This window comes from Petaurus breviceps, unplaced genomic scaffold (genome assembly GCF_028583685.1).
Source record: "Petaurus breviceps papuanus isolate PSGF00001 unplaced genomic scaffold, PetGlider_PUasm1.0 98, whole genome shotgun sequence".
NCBI classification, from domain to species: Eukaryota; Metazoa; Chordata; class Mammalia; order Diprotodontia; family Petauridae; genus Petaurus; species Petaurus breviceps.
This window is the reverse complement of record NW_027187460.1, coordinates 6,864,459-6,883,386: the sequence shown is the minus strand read 5'-3', so window position 1 is coordinate 6,883,386 and position 18,928 is coordinate 6,864,459. Positions and strand designations below refer to the sequence as shown.

General features: G+C 37.0%; 1 protein-coding gene across 3 annotated transcripts in view; it reads right to left on the bottom strand.

Annotated features, from left to right (window-relative positions):
* The window catches only part of TRAPPC9 (trafficking protein particle complex subunit 9), a 1,063,197-nt gene that overhangs the window by 476,829 nt on the left and 567,440 nt on the right, over positions 1-18,928 (bottom strand). The gene's annotated exons all lie outside the window — the stretch shown is intronic.

Here is an 18,928-nt window from a genome sequence, read left to right as displayed (position 1 = left end):
GAAAGAAAGAAAGAAAGAAAGAAAGAAAGAAAGAAAGAAAGAAAGAAGAAAAAAAAGAAAAAGAAAGAAGAAAAAAGGAAAAAGAAAGAAAGAAAGAAAGAAAGAAAGAAAGAAAGAAAGAAAGAAAGAAAGAAAGAAAGAAAGAGAGAGAGAGAGAAAGAAAGAAGAAAGGAAAGGAAGGAAGGAAGGAAGGAAGGAAGGAAGGAAGGAAGGAAGGAAGGAAGGAAGAAGAAAAGAAAGAAAGAAGAAAGAAAGAAAGAAAAAGAAGAAAGATTCTGCTCTCAAGAAGCTTACGATCTAATAGGGGAAAATGATACACAAAAAAGTGATGAGGTCCCCAACTGATAAATGGTCAAAGAATATGAACAGGCCATTTTCAGAGCAAGAAATTAAATTTATCTATGGTCATATGAAAAAATATTCTAAATCACTATTGATTAGAGAAATGCAACTCTGAGTTACCACAGCACACCTATCAGATTGCTAACATGACAAAACAGAAAAATGATAAATGTTAGTAAAACGTGGGAAAATTGGAACACTAATGCATTGTTGGTGGAGTTGTGAACTGATCCAACCATTCTGGAGAACAATTTGGAATTATGCCCAAAGGGCTATAAAAATGTACATACCCTTTGACCCAGCAATACCACTTCTAGGTCTGTATATCAAAAAGATAATAAAAATGGGAAAACAACCTACACATACAAAAATATTTATAGCCGCTCTTTTTTTGGTGGCCAAGAACTGGAAATTGAAGGGATGTCCATCAACTGGGAAATGGCTGAATATGTTGTGGCATATAAATGTAATGGAATACTATTTTGCTATAAGAAATGATGAGCAGGTGGACTTCAGAAAAACCTGGATTTATATGAACTAATGCTGACTGAAATTAGCAGAACCAGAAGAATACAGTAACAGTCACACTGTGCAATGACTGACTTTGATAGACTTAGCCCTTCTAAGATATGCAAAGCTCTAAGACAACTTCAAAAGACTCATGATGAAAAATGCCATGCACATTCAGAGAAAGAAACGCAGATCAAAGCATACTCTTTGTTTTCTTTTTTTATTTTCTTTTTTCTTTCTCATGGTTCCTTCCATTTGTTCTAATTCTTCTATACAACAAGAATAATGTGAAAATATGTTTATAAAAAAATGTACATTTAGACCCTCTATCAGACTGCACACTGTCTTGGGGAAGGGGGAAGAGAGGGAGATAAAAAATTTAAAACTTATAGAAGCAAATGTTGAAAACTAAAAATAAATAAATAAAAATTTTTTAAAGTCAATGAGGAAAGCAGGAAAAGGTACCCAAAGCAGGTGCATGTTTAAGAAATCAGACAAAGTCCCAGAGCAGCACAACCTGGTGAGAATACCTACATAAACAAGAGCTCCTATTACAATATGCCAAACAACCAATCATAAAACCTCCACTTAAAATATTTCCAGTGACTAAGAAATCACCATCTCTTGGAGTAGTTCTAACCATTAGGGGCGCCTCTTCATGTGATCAAGCAAAAATAGATTTTTATATAAATAAAACTCACTGCTTATGATTCCATTCTTTGAGTCCAAACAAGGCCAATTTAATCACTTTTCCACCTGATAACTCTCAAGGTACTCAAGAAAACTATCAAGTCTCTCCTTAATCTTTTCTTTTCTAGACTCAACCTCTCAAGTTCCATTAGCTGATCCTTGAAGCAAAGACTTGTTGATCACTTCTAGTGAGGTTGGGAAAAGATCGCTTCATAGCTAAGAGCTGGTCTAGATGGCTTTTGAGGTTCTGATTTTGTGATTCTAGGAATGGCAGTCTCCAGTCCTCTTACAATCTTGGTCACTCTTAGACAAAATCTAGCTAAGAAGTGTAAATAGACTTGAGAATGCCAATGCCCAAAAGAACTAGATGAAAAAAGATCTACGAATAGATAAACATCCTCACTGACAATGCAGTAGAGACAATATACCTTATCATTTCAGCAAAATATAGCTGCCAAAGATTGGAAATAGAAATTTAAGCCACTCTCAGATTCTCACACTTAATAAGTCAAGGTGAGAAGTCAATTGTTCTGCACATAAGAAGAAGTATTCCATTTCCATTGTGAACAGCTTTCTAGGAGGTAGCGTAACAGTGCAAAAAATGCAAGGCTTTAAGTCAGAAGAGTGAGGATCAATTCCTCATTTTCTTTCACTTAGGAGACATACAACTTTAGGCAAGACACTTTCCTTCTATAGAGTTCAGCCAATCAGTGAACCAGCATTTGCTGAGCACCTGCTATATGCCAGGCATGGTGCTAACCACTGGAGACATAAAGACAAAAAACAGTCCCTCCTCATAAGAAGTTCACAGTTTATCTGAACATTATGATACAGATGAACTACAGACCGGATAAACTGAGATCATCTCAGGTGAAAGGGATTAAGATCAAGGAGAATCAGGAAAGGAAGCCTAGCTGAGAAATGGAGAGCTGTGTCTGAGGAACACCAAAAGAGATCAGTGTCACTGTACCAGATGTGAGAGGATTGGAAATACACAAAGATACTACATTATGAAGCACTCTAAAAACCCAAGAGAATTTTATTTTTTATCAATCCTGAAGGAAATAGGGATCCACAGACATGCATTTTAAGTAGACTGATTTGATAGTTGAGTGGCTGAGAAACTAGTGCAAAGAGACTAGATGTAGGAAGATTAACTAGCAAACAGTTCAGGTATGAGGTGACGAAGACCTGAACTAAAGTGGTAGCAGTGTCAGAGGAGAGAAGGGGGTATATTTAAGAAATGTTATTAAGGTAGAAGGTATAGAACATGATGACTGAATATGTTGCATGAGAGTGGGGTGCTGAAGATGACTGCCTAGAATGAAAACCTGAGTGACTCATAAATTGAGGTTAACCTTGACAGTAATAGGTAAATTGAGAAGGGGGGTAAAGTGTAGAGGAGGGAAGAAAATTAATTCAATTTTGGAAATATTGAATGTAAGATGTCTACAAGACATTCACTTCAAAATTTTAATAGGTAGTTAAGAGATGCACAAGAGGCTGGTAGAGACATTAGGACTGTATAAATTTGATAAATGAAACTGTGGAAGCTGATGAACTTATGATGGGATGAGGGGGAGGGGGAGAGGGAGAATGAAAGGGAGAAGGAGAGGAAAAGGGAGAGGGAGGGAGTGAGAGAGAGAGGGGAAAAGAGGTCCAGGATAGAGCCTTGAGGAAACCCACAATTAACAGAGTCAATTATGTGCTAAATGGGCTAGGTGGTACACTGGATAGAACACTGGGCTTGGAATCAGGAAGACTCATCTTCATGAATTCATATCTGGCCTCAGACACTTACTAGCAGTATGACCCTGGGCAAGTCACTTAACACTGCTTGCCTCAGTTGCTCATCTGTAAAATAAGTTGGAGAAGGAAATGGCAAACCACTCCAGTATCTTTAGCAAGAAAAACATAAAATGGGGTCACCAAGAGTAAGACCCAACTGATATGACTGAAGAGTAACAAAATTTGGTAAGAATTGTGTTAAGCACTGTGGAAAGGTGCTTTGTAAAAGATAATCCCTGCCCTTGAGGAACTCAAAATCTAATGGAAACAACATGCAAACAACTATATATGAACAAGCTAAAACATATAGGTTGAATTGGAAATAATCAACAAAGGGAAGGCACTAAATTAAGAGGTATCAGGAAAGACTTTGTGTAGAAGATAAGATTTAACTTGGACAAAAAGGAAGTCAGAGGAGGCAAAGGTGAGTAGAGAATGTTTCAGGCATGTGGAGGGGGAGACAGTCAGAAAAAAAAATACTCCAAGTCAGAAGATGGAATATCATGTTCAAGAAACAGCAAGGAAGTCAGTGTCCCTGGACCACAGAGTGGCCCCTGGACCACAGAAAGGAGTAAAATGAACAAAATTTGGAAATATACAAAGGTTCCAGGTCATTAAGAGGTTTAAATCAAACAGGATTTAATATTTGATCCTGGAAGTGATAGGGAACTAGTCAAGTTTCTTGATTAGGGAAGTGATATGGTCAGATCTGTTCTTTGGATAGATCAGCTGAGGGGCTGACACTGCAGTGGGGAAAGACTTATAGTAGGCAGACCAACCAGCTGGCTATTGCTATATACAGATGGAAGACAATGAGGACCTAAACAAGGACAGTCATAGTATCAGAGGAGAGAAGGGGGATGCATCTGAGAGATGTTGTAAAGGTGAAATCAATGGGTCTTGGCAACAGATTAGACATTGGTAGTGGAGAAGTGAGAGAATGAGGCACTGAAGAAGACACCTTATTATAAGGCTGGGAAGACAGGAGCATAGTGGTGCCCTCAAAACTAATATAGAAGTTGGCAGTTTGAACATTGTTGACTTTAAGATGTCTATAGACTATCCAGTTCCAGATGTCAAATAAGTAACTGGAGATATGAGACTGGAAGTAAATAGAGAGCTTAGAGTTGGATACGTAGATTTGAAAATCCCAATTTAGAGATTATAAATGAATCCATTAAAACTGATTACATCACCAAGTGAAACAGAACAGAAGGAAAAGAGAACCCAGTACAGAGACCTGTAGGACACTCATGGTTCACAGGCATGATTTGGAGGAAGTTCCAGCAAAGTAGAATAAGGAATGATCAGACAGGAATGAGGAAAATGAGGAAAGAGTAGTGTCCTGAAAGCCAAGAGAGAAGAGAATGACTGATGATGACAAAGGCTATATATATATAAACATATATATATACACACATACATAAATATATATATAACTACATATATATGTATAGGTTTGTGTGTGTGTGTGTATGAAGACTGAGAAAAGGCTATTTTATTTGGCAATTAAGAGAGTAAATTGGGAGAGAGCAATTTCACTTTAATGAGACCAGAAGCCAAACTGTAGAGAGTTTAAAAAGTAAGAAGAGAGAAAGTAACCTATTATAGATAGCTTCTCAAGGAAGTTGGCCACCAAAGGGAGGAGAAATATAGTATATATGATTTAGAAGGAATCAATGAATCAAGTGAGAGTTTTGAGGAAGGAGACATTTGTAGTCAGTAGACAGGAGAAAGAAGATAGAACAGCGGTGGGAAACACTTGAGAAAAGAAAATATTGAGGAGAAGACTGATGGCCATCAATAGTGTCAATGGCTACAGAGAGGTCGGGAAGGATGGGGATTGAGCAAAGGCCAGAAGACTTGGAACCTGAGAGATTACTGGTAACATTGAAGAAAGAAGTTTCAGGAGAATGATGAAGTTGGAGGCAAGGTTCTCAACTGAAAGGATGTGGGGAACATATGAAGTTTGAGGAGGGAGGAAGAAGTCAGTAAAAGTCACTGCTGAGTGGAATATTAATCAATTGGGGAAGTATAAAAGGATTGCCTTGCCACAGCAAGAGTCCAGTTCAATGTAGGTAACATAAATTTGTAGTGGAACTAGTGCATATGTTTTCATGATTTCCTCCAGCTTCATTCATTACATGAGTAGGAGAAAAGGCAGTGGATGCTAAGGGTAATGTAAGGCTGGGGTTTGGAAGAGCAAGACTGTCAACAGAATAAAGGGTTGAGGGACATGAGGGAAAAAGACAATGTAGCATTAACCAGGTTTCAAAGGGTTGGGGACAGATGAGGAAGATGAGGAAGGGGAGCGTATAGTCAATATAGAAGTGATAGCCTAGGGAAGAAATGATAGACAGAGGGATTAAAAATTATAGTAAAGAGTGAATAATGGAGTTTGGAGCTACAAGGTAGAGAAAAGGACTGAATAACATACAGATTATGATGAGATGAAGGAATTTCAGACTTCATGAACATGTATATGGAAGACTTGTGGGTAAGTGAAAGTCCAAAGGTATGACCATTTCTGTGTTTGGCTGAAGTAGGGTGGAAGAGTAGGTCATGGGAAATGAATAAATTGAAGACTTGGGAGCTTGGGATGTTTGAAAGAGTAGAAAGATCAAGCAAACAATGAAAAGGTTTAAAATGAAATCTAGTGTTACCTATCGATTAGGCACTCCAGAGAACATAGTGGAAGAGTTGGTTTGTTTTAGACTAAGAGTTTCCGTGGCTGGATTAAGGGAGATGGGAATGAGGGAGCAGTCAGAGGGAGGTGGAAAACAGAGTTTGGATAATGACAAATGGAAATTCAGAATCTCTGGGATGGGTTAAGTACAATGGGGTAGAAATACATTAATCATTGAGGAATGAGTTCAGGTAGGATATCACCGTCTACAAAGGTTTGGACTGGGGTGGACTGTTCCCAGAATGTCAGGCAACTGGGTGTGGCTAGAAAAGGTTAAGAGTAGAAGATGATACAAGGCAAGTTTTGTGGAGGTATAGAGGTCAGATAGAGTGCCTGGAGCATGACAGAATGATGTAGGCATGCAAATCCTATGATTCTGGACAAGGCTGGAGAGGAACATTAGTTTGTTTCTACATAAATTTAGAGGTTTGAACAAGATACTATACAGCAATAACATTCTATGTTCTATTTAAAAATGCCTTACATATCTATTATTCTGTGATTTTGAAATGTGGCTCATCCATAGCATTTAATCAAACCACCACTAGTATGACCTTGTAAGTTACTTAAATGAATCAGGTCATTTAACAAAACAGACTGGATGTTCATTGAGATTCCATCTAGCAGTGAAAATCAATGATTCTGTGATTTATTAAGTGTCTGTTATGTACACCAAGCCACACTTGGAGTCCTGAGGCTTAGTATTTTCTGTAAATTAAAGGGTTATACTAGATAAACTCTGAGGTTTTTTCCAGCTATAGATCTATGATCCTATGATTCTGTAATCCAATTATCTTACTGTTTTTGCTCTTAAGAATTACATTTTAGGATAGGTATAGGCAACTTGGAGCACATCTGGATGAGGATAACCAAAATAGTGAAAGAACTGAGAACAGTACTACACAAGATTTGGTTAAAGTAAATGAAGGCATTGGACCTGGAGAAAAGAAGACTTAAGTATATGTTTTGGTCTTGTTTTGTTTTGTTTTGTTTTTTTGGGAGGGAGCTAGAGAGGGGAGGGAAGAAGGAGGATAGAACAGAGAGGAGTAATGGCTATATTCAAACAGTTTAAGGACTGTCAAGTAATATGGAAGAGTGATTAGATTTGTTCTAGTTGGCTGCAAAGTCAGAACTAAGAGCAATGAGAATTTCAGAGAAAGGTATATATCAAGTAATATCATGAATAACTTTCTGATGATTAAAGGTGATAAAATGGCATGGATGGTCAAAAGGAACAAGGATTCCTGTTATTAGAAATGTTCAGGGGAGTGGAGTCAAGATGGCAGAGTAAAAGTAGGACAAACCACCTCAAAAATCTGGAAAAAAAATTACTTGAGGGGCAGCTAGGTGGTGCAGTGAATAGAGTACCAGCCCTGGAATCAGGAGGACTTGAGTTCAAATCCGGCCTCAGACACTTAACACTTACCAGCTGTGTGACCTTGGGTAAGTAACTTAACCTCAATTGCCCCTCAAAAAAGCAAAAAAAAGAAAAGAAAACACTCTAAACAAATTTTAGAGCTAATGAACCCACAAAGTGACAGACAAAAACAAATCTCCCACTGAAGGCAGACTGGAAGGCTGACAGGAAGGGTCAACTGCACAGGGCTGGGAGCCAAGCACAGTCCCGCATGAGCCACACAGGTGTAGACCAGGGGCAGCCCCAACCAGCGGCACAGACCAGCCAGAGCAGACTTCAGGAGAGTGGATCACCAGCAGCAGTGGTGGTTTTCAGACTCCTCAACCCATAAAGGCCAAAAAGAAAATAAAAGTAGGGAACTCTGTTGGAACTGGGTGATAGAAGAGCCTGGTCCAGCCCCTGCCCCCAGGGCAAGAGGTGGCAGCAGCCGTGCTGGCTCCAGAGCTCCTGTCCTACAGAGATCATAGGGGTATCAAGCAAAATTCAGAGGGTAATTGGTCTTTATTTGACATGCTTGGATCTGGGGTCACAGTCCTGGGTGGTGGTCCTGGGGGGTGGAATGCCAGTATGCCAGAACTTGTGGTGGCTATATAGAGGGCAACCTCCTCATAGCTTTGAAAACTGTGAAAACCCCCCAGCAATTTGGGACACAGGTCTCTCCACTCTGGAAGCAGAGTTCTACCATGACAGAGTGCTCAAAAGTCAAGTAATTGGCTGGCAAGATGAGTAAGCCAAGGAAGTAGAATCAGACCATAGAACCTTTTTTAGGGGACAAAATGGCTCAAAACATGGAACCGGAAGAAGACAAAAAAGTCAAAAGTCCTGCATCAAAAGCTTCCAAGAAAAATATGAACCGGTCACAGGCCATGGAGGAGATCAAGAAAGGTTTTGAAAATCAAGTAAGAGAAGTGCAGGAAAAATTGGTTGGGAAGAGAAATAAGAATGATTCAAGAAAATCATGAAAAGTGAGCCAACAGCCTGACTGAAAAAAATAACACCTTAAAAAATAGACTAACTCAAAATGGCAAAAGAGGTCCAAAAAGTCAGTGAGGAGAAGAATGCCTTAAAAAGCTGAATTGGCCAGATGGAAAAGAAATTTCAAAAACAAACTGAAGAAAATAATTCCTTCAAAATTAGACTGGAGCAAATGGAAGCTAATGACTTTGTGAGAAATCAAGATACTATAAAACAGATCCAAACAAATGAAAAAATAGAAGGCAATATGAAATATCTCATTGGAAAAAAACCTGGAAATAGATCCAGGAGAGATAATTTTAAAATTATTGGACTACCTGAAAGCCATGATAAAAAAAGAGCCTAGATACTATCTTTTAAAAAATTATGAAGCAAAATTGCCCTGATATTCTAGAACCAGAGGGTAAGATAGAGGTTGAAAGAATCCACCAATCACCTCCTGAACAAGATCCCAAAAAGAAAACTCCTAGGAATATTATAGCCAAATTCCAGAGTTTCCAGCTTAAGGAGAAAATATTATAAGCATCCAGGAAGAAACAATTTGAGTATTATGGAAACACAATCAGGATAACACAAAATCTAGCAGCTTCTACATTAAGGGATCAAAGAGCTGGGAATATGATATTCTAGAGGTCAAAGGAGCTAGGATTAAAACCAAGAATCACCTACCCAGAAAAACTAAGTATAATGTTTCAGGGGAAAATATGGTCATTCAATGAAATAGAGGACTTTTAAGCATTCTTGATGAAAAACTCAGAGCTGAACAGAAAATTTGACTTTCAAATACAAGAAGCAAGAGAAGTATGAGAAGGTAAAGAAAAAGAAATCATAACGAACTTATTAAAGTTGAACTATTTACATTCCTACATGGAAAAATTATCATTGTAACTCATGAGACTTTTCTCAGTATGAGGATAATTGAAGGGAATATATATATATGCATACATCCATAAATATGTATGTATAGGAGGGTATATGCATGTATAAATATATATGTGTGTGTATATATACATGTATATATAAACATAGGGCACAGGATCAGTTTAATATGTGTGTATATGTACATATATATATACATATATATATAATGTTTTGCGTAACTATACATCTACAACCTATATTGAACCTATACTGTCTTCCCAGTGGAGGTGGGTGAGGAGGGAAGAAGGAAAAGAATATGGAGATCTAAATTTTAAAAACAAATGTTAAAAAAATTTATTTTTGCCATGCAACTGGGAAATACGATATATAAGCACTGGAGTACAGAAATCCATCTTGCCCTACTAGAAAGTTATGGAGGGTATGGGGTAAAATATAAGAGAGAACAGATTGGGAGAAGGGGTATTCAGTAGGCTTGCTATCTTGGAGTTGGAGATAGGGGATAGATGGGGGGAAAATTTGTAACTTAAAATCATGTGGAAATGAATTTTGAAAACTAAAAAGAGATAAATTGAAAAAAATAATAAAAATAAGAAATGTTCAAAGAAATGGTAAAGAACCACACTGGATATATAGAAATGTCATAGAAGGGACATGATAGTTGCCATCAAGGATTTAAAGAGTTATAATGTGTTAGAGGAGTTACTTGATAACAAACAGAAGAAATAGTAGGTGAAAATAATAAAAAGAAGGATTATAGGTTCTAATGTACATAAGAAAAACCCCCCTAACAATTAGAGCTATCCAAAGAAAACAGGTTGCCTCGGAAATAGTTGGTTCCCTTTCATTGCTGCTCTTGAGACTGAAGGTAGATGACATGTTAACAGAAGGGGAGTCCTGTTCCCCAAGAGCCTAGCTACATACAGGATACCTTTTTTTTTTTGGAGGGAAGAAGGTAGGGCAATTGGGGTTAAGTGACTTGCCCAAGATCACACAGCTAGGTTTGTGTTAAGTGTCTGAGGCCATATTTGAACTCACGTCCTCCTGACTCCAAGTCTGGTGCTCCATTCACTGTGCCACTTAGCCATCCCCAGGATAGCTTTTTAGGGAGATAGCATGATGGGGTATAAAGAGTGCTAGCCTCAGAGTTAGAAGACTTGGTTTTGTGCCAGTGCTTCCTGACACTTCATAAAGATGAAACCTTTGGCATGTCTAATTCATCCAATGAGCAAGGAGTTGGATTAAATGAGCTCTGAGCTTCCTTCCATCTCTGGGGGCTAAAGATTTCATAAGTATGAGAAAATGTGGGGATAGATATCTATTAAAAATAAGCATATGATCTTGTTGAAGAAGTTATATAGTTATATGTGGAAGATAACAAAACCTAGTGATATATTAAGTATCAAAAAATCAGGAAAAGTAATAGGTATTAGAGTAAGTCAAAGAAGGGAGAGATAATTATGGAGCAGTATAGTCCTATGACAGTAGAAATAGTGTTTTCAAGTGTGAACAGGCCAAAAAAAAATCTTAACACTAGAATTGACACCTCAAAGGTCATCCAGTTTAGCCCCAACCTAAAGCAAGAATGATTTTTACCCCAGCAGTTGGTCACCAAGCCTCTTTCTGAAAACTTCTACCTTTAAAAACAGTTCAATCCAATTTTTGAAAGGTTTGAAATGGGAAATTTGCCCTTACATGGAACTAAAATTTACTTCTTTGTCATTTCTGCCTTTGGTTTCTATTCAATGGCACCAAACAAATAAGTTTCATCCCTCTTTCCCATAATGATCACTCAGATATTGGAATGGATTATTAGGTACAAAAGTGACAAGTGGACATGGGTGGTATTGAAGGAATCCTAATAAAGCTGCTCCCAGCTCCAACATTCTAACTTCCTTATGGGCCCCACTGAGCAGCAGGCATGTCTGATTTAACCACATAATCTGACTTTAATCACACCTCAGACCCCCAGACTCAACAGAGCCACTGTCCCTAACCAGCCAATGCCCTCAGATCCAATTCACATCTTTGAACAAATGTTTTGTGCTCAACCACAATCACATGCCCCAATGTAGCCCCAGTCAGGACCACAGTACCTAACTATCTATTTTGATCGGACAGGACCACAATAGCTAGTCAATTAGAAAGCAGCATGACCAGGATGTCTGATCATCAAACCATAGAAAGGACCTCTACCCTCTTACCTAATCTCTTAACAAATCCCTCCTGATTTTTTAATATTCATGATTTCTGTTGTGCAATTAGCCTCATTACACTATAAATTTGCCTGTGTTGTCTTAAGTTTTGGAACCTAGCCTGCTCCTAAGGGGCTTCAATCTTCAATAAATGCCTATTCTTGGATTAGAGGTGGTCTGACTGAATTCTTTGAGATAGAGCCACCATAACACACCATGAAACTGCAACAGTATTAGAAAACAAGAGCGTCAAAAAGTTAGCATGTATCAGAATTGAGACTGGAATCCAGTCTCAACCTGAAGTCTAGCACACTATTCTCTTTCCCTATTTCTGTAATAATCCATTTTCTTTACTTCCTTATCTTGCCAAATGATTTACTAAAGAAGTTCTTGTCCAAGAAAATTGAGCACACAGGTGGGGCCACAGTGCAGGCAGCACATCATTAGCATGCCACAAGGTATGCTTGGAAAATCCATTTTACAATCTATTACAAATATGAGCTCTTTTCCAGAGAAGCAGGTGAGTACCCTATTGTGCTGACTGCATGTCCTTAAAATACTCTCTCTTTTCCTATGGCTGTTTATTTGAATTTAACTCTAGAAGGGCGGGGTGGCCTACTCTAATGGAGTTACAGTGAATGTGAGACAGTCATTCATTTTGACAGCCATCAACGCCCAGCCTACTCAGTCAGCTCAAGGCAAGCAGAGCCTTGAAGAATGAAGATCTATTACACCGTTGTCATAACTTCATGAAATCTTTAATCACAGCAAAATCTTTCATCAGGAAAATGAACTTGTAAAACATTTATCAGGGAAAAGGGATCCAAGTTAAACTGAGGAAAATGAAAGAGCAAATTACTACATATAGAGCAAGATGCATACAAACTAATACATTTTATAAATTTGTATACAGACACACATACATATGAATATGTACACAAACACATGCATAGATGTGACCACAGCAATTTATGAAGACTACATGCTAAGGCACGGAAGGAATGCAATCTGTGTTGATAAGAAGGTTTATACTGATGAAATAAATCTTTTTTTTTTCCATTTTAATTTCTTTTTTTCCACATTTCAATTTATTTATTTATTTTAGGTTAGGTTCCTTTTTTTTTTTGCTTTTTTTGGAGGGGGGAGGGTAAAGCAATTGGGGTTAAGTGACCTGCCCAAGGTCACATGGCTAGTTTGTGTGTGTGTGTGTGTGTGTGTGTGTGTGTGTGTGAAGTGTCTGAGGCCGGATCTGAATCCAGGTCCTCCTGACTCCAGGGGCAGTGCTCTACTCACTGTGCCACCTAGCTGCCCCTATTTATTTTAGTTTTCAACATTCACTTCCATAAGATTTTGAGTTCCAAATTTTCTCCCCAGCTCTCCCCTCCCCCCACCCCAAGACAGCCTATTACTTGATTTTTTAACTGTTTGTTAAGGTAGGGCTCTACTTCCAGTGTGGAGAGCATACTGCCCCAAGCTTCAGGGGTTTTGTGCAGCTGTTTTCATAGATACTTGTAGGGACCTGTAAGTTTTCAGTTCTTTTAAGGTGGTATGATCTAAGGAGAGGTGTTTACTCCTCTTCTGGCCTGTGCTCTGGTCAATTAGTGACCACAAGCACTCTTTTCTACCCTGGAACTGAGGAGGGTTCCCTCTCCACTGCTGCTATAAGCTCTGCTATGCCAGTGCTCCTCCTTGCCCTAGGACTGCCAGCCAGGACTGTGACCAGGATCCAAATATGGGCAAAGAAAAAGAATCCTACCTTAGTGCCTGCAAAGAGATCTCTGTAATCTATTATTCAGTTCCCTGAGGCCTGTTCTGGGTTTGTTGGGGGACCCAATCTGTGCCAGTGTGGCCGAAGTTGGACTGTGCTCCTCTCCTACCTTGGTGCAACAGACCTTTCCTGTCAACTGTCTAGGTTGTCTTGGGCTGGAAATTTGTTTCATTCTGCCTTTTTGTGGGTTCTGCTCTTCAAGAATTTGTTAGAGTAATTTTTCACAGGTATTTGGAGGGATTTGGGGGAGAGCTCAAATGAGTCCCTGCTTTTACTCCACCATCTTGACTCCATCTCCAAAACAACAGATTTTTTTAAGGAAGGCACTTCTATAAATATCTATATACATCTATATAAATAAATCTATACATATAGGTATGTGTATGTGTGTGTGTGTATATATATATATATATATATATATACACCCACACTCACATATATGTAGACATAGATTATGTTTCCCCTTGAAACAACCAATTAGAAAATTTCATAAGAGTTAATCATTTAATGCAACTGTCAGATGTCTTTCTTTTTCCTTCTTCTCTCTTTATACTTAGGGGCTACCTCCATGTAAGGTTTTCATTCATTCCAAGAAGTGACATTTCCATTTCGCTGTAGCTCTTCACTTCCTAACACATGTTCAAACATCAGCCTCTGTCCTATAACTGCCAAAGCCCTGCTTCTTTAAGCATCAAAATCACAGAATTACAGAATCCCAAGTCAAAAGGCCATTAGAGGCCATCCAGTTAAACCCAAACTTAACTAAAAATCTTCTCTACAAAAGTCAAAAATTAACAAAGAAGAAGTACAGAGACAACAACTGGATCATTCATAAAATATGTGTGGCCTCCATTATAAATTAAGCAACAAATAGGAATATATATATAATTAACATCAAGGCAATGCCAACTAGTTATTCAATATTAAAATAATAGAAGTACAAGGAATCTATAGTTTGGCACTGGGAGATAAATATCTTTAACATAATCATAGCACCAAAGAAGTATGCTCACTTTCTGTTTTCCCCTTAATCTGCTCCACCTGGTTGTCAACTGTTGCCATTCTACCTTTTGCTCCTTGTCTCATATTGGACTACTCTCTGTCTTCAAAACATTCTCTGTTCTCTCTTCCTGTTGGTTCATGCTATTCCCTATGCCTGGAATGGTTGTCCTTCCTTTCTTAGTTGCAGAATTTCTACTAATTACTTGAAGCAAAACTCAAATGCCAGCTGGCTCTCTATCATCATTCACCAGGCTTCCTACACACAAAAGTATGATAATATCTAATGCAGCAAGTCTATAAACTGTTGGGATTTCTCAAATGAACCCTTCCACAAAGACCTGGAATTACCAAACAAGTGATTATCATGTACCTATGTCTAGAATAGTATGTATGCCCCTGTAGGGAATATGAAGATGAAAACACTGTCATGATTATCTTCAAAGATCTCATAGTCTAATAATAAGTGATGTGACCTATTTTGTAAGAAATATATCCTAACACGCATATCCAAGTAAGGCTTGTCTTTCAAAACAGTCCTAACAGGAGCCAATAACAGAAGCACTGCTACTACTCCACCTCTGTTCTCAAAAAGGTCATCAGAACCAAACCAAAAGACACATGAAAAAAAAAATCTAATCTTCCTCCTTTTTTAGCAGTTCCTTTGTGACTTGAATATTTCTTCCTGTTGCATCACTACTGACACAGTCGGCCATATATACTACCTCTCTGTTATTTTTTATTTTTCCCCATCCCTCACCTATCTGATTCAAGTCCTGTCAATACCATTTCCAAAGCATTATTTCCATTTTTCTCTCCTCTCTATTTCTGCTACTACTAGCATATTTCAAGTCTTCTTTACTCTCACCTAGAAGTGTCAAAAATTACAAATGGGTCTCCTCTCTGCTATTCTTTTTCTTCCAATCTCTCCTTCATATATGGCTAGAATAATATTTTTTGCATATTGCTATATTGTAATTCCTATGCTCATTTTGTTTAATGAATTCCTATTTCTTCAAGTAAACTTCAAAATTATTTGTTTGGCATTCAAGGTTCTACACAAACTGTCTCTACCCTGCCTTTTAATCCTTTCTCACACTGGACTGTTATCTGTACTCAACACAAGCCCCATTCTCTTGGCTGCAGAATTTCTATTCATTGTTTGAAACAAAACTCAAATGCCATCTCTGTGAAGTTTTCCCAATTTTCCTCAGACTTTACAGGACAGTTTATTCTGTCCCAAGTCAATGGATTTATTCAGCTCACTTCAATTTAATTACAGTATACTATAATTACCAGCGTTTGTGAATTTATGAATTTGTGAATTATCTCTTTAATTAAATTCTATGACTGAAATTGCTCTTTCAAAGGTGATCTGTTATCTTAAATTGTTCCTTGTTTCTCAAAATTTTGATAATTTACCCATTAATTTCTCATTCACCATAAGCTTCTTGAGGGGAGACACCCCGTTTCACTGAGTTTTCTGTCTTCCTCAGTATCCTTCTATATAACAGGCAACAATGAATGACTGCAGTGTGATCTACTCCATTCTATCGATGTACCATTACTTTGCATGAGGAAGACTTGATATAATAATCAATACTTCTCTGACTATAATTAAGTCATGTATGCTCTCTAAGCCCCAGTTTCCTAAACTATAAAGTGAGAATAAAAATGTCAACTTAAAGGACTATTGTGGGAATTAAATAAGATAAAACATAGAAAGCATTTTGCAAATCTTAAAGTGTTACATAAATTTTAGCTATCATTATCAGAGTTTGATATCCCAGAAAGCAATAATAATGAAAATAATTATTATTAAGAATAACAATAACTGACATTTATGTAGCACTTTACAATTTGCTTTCTATACACTGTTTCAATAAGTTAGTGTAATTTAGCATCTTGTTCCTAGGCAAAAAGCTCATTTGCTATTGTTTATTTTCTGGTAAATTCTAAGCTTCTGAACTCATAAAACTTGCAGTTTTGTGTAGAGAAGTTGGTTTCCTTGCTATTATTTGTGATGATTTTTTGTCACCAATACACGGTAGGATGGAGAGGACCCACAAGTGTAAGCTAATGTCTACCCTTTCCCCTTAAGAGTGAACATAGAAGCATCTTTTCCTTCTGAATCCAAGCTTGTATCTCTAATCCAAAAATGTTTGAGGCAGATGATAAATATAATTCCAGGCTGATATCCCTCTCTAAAACTGAAGAAAGGAGTGCCCAACCTCACCAGTACTCCTGAGACCTACTTGCCCTTTCTCACTAACAAGAATACTGATGAAGTCATTGAATTCACTTTTTTCTCCAGACAGGGGACCATTCTCAGGTTGTATCCTACTGGCTACAAGCCATACATTTAGATAACCCATGTGAACAGATTAATTTTATACAGGCAAATTAGTTTAAACTTAGTAAACATGATATACAAATAACTTATATCATTTACATTTAAAATGTGGTATGTATATATGTACATATACATATATATGTATATACACATATATATGTTCATATATATATACATATATATATTTTCCCCACTAAAGGGCGATGAGACACTAAGGAGGGGAGGTTCATTTTGAGTACAAATCTTTTAGCCTTTTCCAAATATATTATGCTAGATATTTTTCAGGATTCCACATTTCCAGAAAAGACTATTACTAAACATTAGAATCAACAGATTTTTTTTTGCAAGTCATCACAAGTCAGTCTTCATTTAAAAAAATAAAACAAAAACAAATATACCACATAAAATCATCTTCATTCTTGACAGTTCCTTTTTTTGGTAATGAATATACTAATATTCACCTTTGCAACTGCTCTTTATTTATTCTGTTTTCTCTGTCTGAATGGGTAAGAAGATTTCAGCATGTGTCCACAGGATTATGCTTGTTAAATAAATCTGTTCAGAAATCCATGTCCAACATTCTCTGGACAAATAATGAAACCATTTTCTGGATATAGCACATAGACATCTCTTGCGGGGGCCAAAGAAGATGTAGCATTTTAGTTAAAAATGCACAACAAAGATGTTTAAAAGAATAAAATTACAATTTTCTGGTTCATGAATGTGAATGTGACTAGAATCTTACAACAGAGGAAGAGAAAAAGAATGTAAAACACATCAGAGAAAGAAGTGATCAGTTCAAACATTAATATTAAGCTCTTAATAAGAGCAAAGTATTATATTAAGTACAGGATATACAAAGATTTTAAATGACACTATCCCTATACTGGAGACACTATGAAAAGAGAGAGATAACACATACAAAGATAATAGAAGGCAGGGAGTATTAGGGGCAAAAGAGAAACTCAGACTAAGTCCTCTGGGAAAATGTGAGGAAGGAGAGAACACTTTCAGTTGAGAAAGTAAGTAAAGGTTTCATGGGGGAAATTATATGTAAAATAAGCATGGATAGAAAGAAGGCAGAAAAATAGTCATTGAGACAGAAATGAAGTAGTACATTCTAGACATTAACATCTATAAATGCAAAGTTACAAGAAATGACATCAAGTTCAGAGAACAGCTAGTACTCCATTTGGTTGGAATTGATCATTCACGAAAAATAGCAATGTGAAATAAGGCTGGAAAGGTAGGTTAGAAACATTGTGAAGAATCATAAATTTAAGCTAAAGGAATGTATATTTTACTCTGTAGGCAATCATGAAACAATGAAAGTTTTTGTACACATAGGTCGTTTTCCTTTTTGTCTTTTATCTCATTGGGGATACAGATCTAGTAATGTTATTGTCAGGTTAAAGAGTATGCAAGGTTTTATAATCCTCTAAGCAAAATTTCAAATTGTTCTGCAGAATGGTTGAATCAGTTCACAACTCCACCAACAATGCATTAATGTCTTATTTTCCCCACATCCCCTCAAATATTTCTCATTTTTCTTTTCAGTTCTATTAGACAACCTAATTGGTATGAGGTAGTACCTCAGAATTGTTTCTATTTGCATTTTTCCAGTCAACACTGAGTTAGAGCATTTTTCATGCTACAGATAGCTTTGATTACGTTATCTGAAAAGTGATCAAATCTTTCATCATTTATTAATTTATTGATGTTATTAATGACTTATTTTTTATAAATTTGACTCAGTTCTCTATATATTTGAGAAGTGAGGCTTTTATCAGAGAAACTTTTTTTTAAATTTTTTATTTTACTTCTCACCCTTCTTTTTAACTTCCATTTGGGCATAGTCTTCCCCCATTAGATTGTAAGCTTCTTTAGGGCAAATACTGTCTTAGTTTTTATTTTTATTTGTGTCCCCAGCACTTAACACATAGTGTAACATAGTGAGTATTTAATAAAGTTTTATTGACTATTAATCTACATCTCAAACTAAACGCCCCATAACCATGTCAAATTTAACAAATCCAAAACAAAATTTTGATTTCTCCTCTACAAATATTCCCAATTTTCCCCAATTTCTTTTTACTGTAAAGGGCATTTTATTTTCCTTGATTTTTCAGCAGGAGGGGAGAGATAAAGTAGATTTTTGTTAATTTTAAAACATGAAATTGGATTTTTAAAAATACTGTCAAAGGTACCACCATTCTGCCAGTTACTCAGGTTCACAACTTCAGTGTACTCTTTCACTCTATCACTCATATCACATATACAATCCATGGCCAAATCGTGTTACTTCAACCTTCACGATGTTTCTCCT